This window comes from Ornithorhynchus anatinus, chromosome 1 (assembly GCF_004115215.2).
Source record: "Ornithorhynchus anatinus isolate Pmale09 chromosome 1, mOrnAna1.pri.v4, whole genome shotgun sequence".
NCBI classification, from domain to species: Eukaryota; Metazoa; Chordata; class Mammalia; order Monotremata; family Ornithorhynchidae; genus Ornithorhynchus; species Ornithorhynchus anatinus.
Window position 1 is genome coordinate 106,707,263 of NC_041728.1, and position 4,969 is coordinate 106,712,231.

The 4,969-nt window shown below is 43.9% G+C and overlaps 1 non-coding gene across 1 annotated transcript; it reads right to left on the minus strand.

Moving 5' to 3' along the window:
* Positions 1-3,308: 3,308 nt before the first annotated feature.
* On the minus strand, positions 3,309-3,445 carry LOC114817257. The gene has a single exon (XR_003765108.1). It is a non-coding gene; the product is annotated as a small nucleolar RNA SNORA7 (small nucleolar RNA).
* Between the last annotated feature and the right edge of the window lie 1,524 nt (positions 3,446-4,969).

Below are 4,969 nucleotides of genomic sequence, written 5' to 3' on the forward strand. Positions count from 1 at the left end.
AGTGCAATGGGGCCGCGGGAGGGGTGAATAAAGGGAACAAATCCAAGTGCAAGGGTGACTCAGAAGAGAGGAAATGAGGGCTTAGTCAGGGAAGGCTTTTAGGAGATGTGCTTTTTAATAAGGCTTTGAAGGTGGAGAGAGTGTAGGATGTGCGGTGGGAGGGAGTGGCAGGACATGGGCAAGAGGTCAGTGGCATGGGCTGGTTTTACTGACTTACTAGACTGCCCTCCTCGTGGTTAGGGGTAGGCCCTCCAACACCCCTAATTCTCCCCTCTTCATTCCCTTCAGTGACTCAGCATGGGTCATTTAGCCATGGATTTATATAAACCTTTCTGAAGTCTTTTAACATTCCATTTCTCATATCTTCTAACATTTCTAACTCTTCATTCCTAACTTTTCTTCTAGCAACCCACTCATTCATGAATTTCTCCAAATCCCTCTGAACCTTGCTAACATTTTCAGCCTACACGACTTCCTGTGGTAACAAATTCCACATGTTTTACTGTATGCTGGGTGAGGAAGTGTTTCCTTCTGCTTCAAGTTTCAATAGGAGACCCCTCCTTTAGGGATCGTTTTTGTGGGGGCAGGCTGGGAGTATTTAAGTGCTTACTATGTGCCAGGCACTGTAATAAACACTGGGGTAGATACAAGTTAATGAGGTTGAATGAACCCTATCCATGTCCCACATGGGGCTCAGAGTCTTAAAGCCCATTTTACTGATGAGATAACTGAGGTATAGAAAAGTTAAAGAAAGACAAAGTAGCAGAGCCGGAATTAGAACCCAGGTCCTTTTGACTCCTAGGTCTGGTTCTATTCTCCCAGGCCACACTGTTTCTCTTGGTGAAAAGCAATTCTGTGTTCACCCTGACTTCAAGGTTCTGTACCTTAAATACCATCTCTTTAACAATCTTAATTCTTTTAGATCTGTCCTCCTTCAGAAGCTGCTCCATCCTCTTATCAATCAGTCAGTAAATAACATTTACTGAGCACTTTCTGTGTGCTAAACGTTTGGGAGACTACGAGTTGATAGACATGATTCCTGCCCCCAGGAAGCTTACAATGTAATGGAGGAAACAGACATTAAAATTAACTATAGCTGGGAGATTTGGGAGAGTACAAGGATAAGTGCACAAGTGCTGTGGGCCTGGGGGAAGGGTGAATATCAAAGTTTCTCAGTGGTGATTTGGGACTAGAATGCAGAGAGAATCAAAGTGCTTAAGGAGTACAGGCCCAAAAGCAGAAGTGATGCAGGAGGGAAGGCAAAGATTTGGGGAAACGAGGGGTTAGGTAGAGAAGGCCTCTGAGAGAGGTGTGATTTTAGAAGGACTTTGAAGATGGGGAGCATTAGTGGTGTGCTGGACATGAAGTGAGAGGGAGTGCCGAGCTAGAGAGATGACGTGAACAAGGGATCATCAACAAGACAAACAAGATTGAGATGTAGTGAGCTGTTTGGCATTGGAGTAATCAATCAGTGGTATTTATTGAGCATTTACTATGTGCAGAGCACTGCACTAAACGCTTGGGAGACCACAATACAACAGAATTAGCAGACATGTTCCCTGCCACGATGAGCTTACATTCTAGACATACAGAGTAACGACAGCCCTCAGCCTCCACAAGACGCCAAGAGGCACAAACATTCCCAGACCAGCACATGAGTGAAGATCAACACTGGTTCATCGGATGCTCCCTCTCATCCCTCCACCTCTCTCCAAGCTGGAGGAATCTGATCCCTCAGCCAATCCTCAGGGAGGTGAATCATCTGCCCCAGGGAATTGGCTGGGTTGTAGGAGGAACATGGTAAGGTGGGGGGAGAGAGTTGATGGAGTGCCTTAAAGCCGGTAAGGAGTTTGTTCGATGCAGAGGTGGATGGGTAACTACTGGTGGCCTTTGAGGAGTGAGGAGAAAAAAAACGGGAAGCAGCATGGCCTAGTGGGAAGAGCCTGGGCCCGAAGACTGAGGATCTGGGTTCTAATCCCAGTTCCACCATTTGTTTGCTTGGGGCAAGTCACAAGTCACTAAACTTCTTTGGCCCTCAGCTACCTCATCTGTAAAATGGGGATTAAGACTGTGAGCTCCATGTGGGACAGGGACTGTGTCCAATCTGATTATCTTGTATCTATTCCAGTGCATAGTTCAGTGCATAGTAAGCTCTAAACAAATACCATTTAAAAAAAAAAAGGATCCACTCAGCAGAGAAAACTATTGACTGGAGAGGGGAGAGACAGGAGGCAGGGAGGTCAGGGAGGAGGCTGATGCAGTATCTTGGTTGCCTCTCTGTTCTTCTCCAGCTCTCTTCTGCCCCTCCTCAAATGCAGTGACTAGAACTGGGCCCAGAATCTCCTGGGGTGGATGGCCACAGTTTTATATGGTTGCAAACATCTGCTTTCCATCCATCCTGTTCCTACCGATGACTAGCATTCAACCTACCCTTCTGGCCTCAGTCACCAATGACTGGATAACATAAAAGTCATTGTCTCGGAGATCATTTCCTGAGTTGTGATGGACAGTTCCAAGTTCACCATTGTTCAGTTGTGGTGTGAATTATTATCCCCAGATGCCTTTATCTTGCATTTGCTTATGGTGGCATCCACCTGCCACTTTTCTGCCTGTCTGCTCAACTCTTTAAGGCTTTTCTGAAATTCATCTCCAGGGGCCTTTTGCCACATGGAAGAGCTTAGTGTCACTTGTAAATCTGGAGTTTTCACTACATGCTCCCTCTTTTAGATTATTTTTGAAAATGTAAAATAAAATGGATCCTAGCATGGATCCCTAGGGGATAGCACTACTTACACTTCTCCATTCTGAAAGGGAACATTAATCTTACCTTTTGTTTCCTATCTTTGGGCCAGTTATCTATGCAAAACAAATCTTTCCCTCTAATCCCATGATAATCCCGTTTTTGAAAAAGTCTTTAAGATGGAATCTTAGGAAAATCAAAATATACTATTTCCAACCATTTCCCTCTAATTACCTTCTTATTGACTCCTTGAAAGAACTCCAGTGGATTTTTGAGGCACGATTTCCCTTTAAAGCAATCATGTTGTGTTTTCCCCAACAGGTTAGATTTATCCAAGAGCTTGTCTTGTCTTATGCCTTCGAGTTATCTTCAACCCATAGTGACGCCACAGACGCGTCTCTCCCAGAACGCCTCATTTCCATCTGCAACCATTCTGGTAGTGTATCCGTAGAGCTTTCTTGGTAAAAATACAAAAGTGGTTTACCATTGCCTCCTTCCATGCAGTAAATTTAAATCTTCACCCTTGATTCTCTCCTATGCCACTGCTGCCCAGCACAGGTGAGTCTTGACTTGTAGCAGATTGCCATCCACTCACTAGCCACTGGCCAAGCTAGGAATGGAATGGGTAGGCCTCTGCCTGACTCTCCCTCCCATAGTCAAGACTGGTAGAGTGCTGGGAACTCTCCAGGTGTGCTCTGAGAGGGGATCCACAAGTTTACTGATCCTAAACTCAATACAGATTCTACCAATTTTCCAGAGATAGAAGTGAGACTCCCATGATCACTTTTGAGCCCTTCTTCAAGCATGGGAATTACACTGGCAATCCACTAGCCCTCCAATATAGTAGCCATTTGTAATAATGTTACACACGTGCTCTGCACAGAATAAGCACTCAATAGATATGATTGACTGCCTTACTGACTCTTGACAGGAGTCCCCAAACTCTGCCTCAGAGTTATTGATTAGTTATTCTAATATGTCTGTACAACAGAGGACAGTCTTTTTGTGTTCACAGTGTGGATCCTTTATTAGCCTATTCAATTACAAAACAACCACAGGTGAATTTCACCAACAGTGATGGCTTCTTTGTGTGTGTGTGTGTGTGTATGTGTACATATATAAAATATTTATGGTATTTATTAAGTGCTTACTATGTGCCAAAAACTGTTCTAAGTGTTGGGGTAGATGAAAGGTAATCAGGTTGGACACAGTCCCTGTCCCACAAGGGGCTCACAGTCTCATTGCCCATTTTACAGATGAGGTAATTGAGGCACAGAGAAATGAAGTGACTTGCCCAGGGCCACACAACAGACAAGTGGTGGAGCCAGAATTAGAACCCATGAACTTCTGACTCCCAGGCTCATGCTCTATCCACTATGCCATGCTGTTATATATGTGCATGTATATGTTTATATATGTATACATATTTCTTTGTATTCAGAGAAATAACCACTGACACTGAAGTTCACTTATGAATGCGTGTGTGATTTAAAAGACCAATGTGGGACCCACAGTCCCTGCCAGATTGAGCACACAAAAAGATGCTCCCTTGTTATGTTGTTATGCTTAATGTTTGCAACATCTGACGCTGTTTCCTCTTTTGCTTCTTTGTCTCTTTCACAAAAAGAAGCTTTTACTCAAACAGAGCCACTCTCTTCTTAATAGCTGTGCACCATGCAGGTCTCTCCACTGCAATTGACAGCCTGTTTTCAGCTAGGCTGCAGCACTGTCTGAGGTTTTGGTTCCCCAGGTCTCTTACCACCTCTGCACGTACTGAGCACAGCTGTAAATATTCAGTCACCTCGAAAGTAATTGAAGTCTCTTCTATTACTAGTTCCTCTGGTTTGACAGATTTCCCAGCCTTATCTAACTTTTCCTGCTCATTTTCTCCATCCTCATCTGGTGATGCATAGAGCAGTTCTTTGGTAACATTTCCCTTACCCGATTTCCAAATTTCTGATGAGGAATGTGTTGTGATGGAAAATATCCACTTCTAGTGACTTTAGAGCACAATTTCCTTCGAATACTAAATAAACTCAATTACCCAAATGGAGCTTATCCAACAAACTCCATTATCCAAATAATGGTTTCAGCTGCCAGCCAGGACTCCAGTATCCTGATTGATTTCATTTTCACTGGCACAACCACTGGGTGTTTTTTAAGGAATATGCAAAAAGCACATACCCCACCTGCTAGGAGTGACATGTCTTTAGAAATCAGATGAATAAG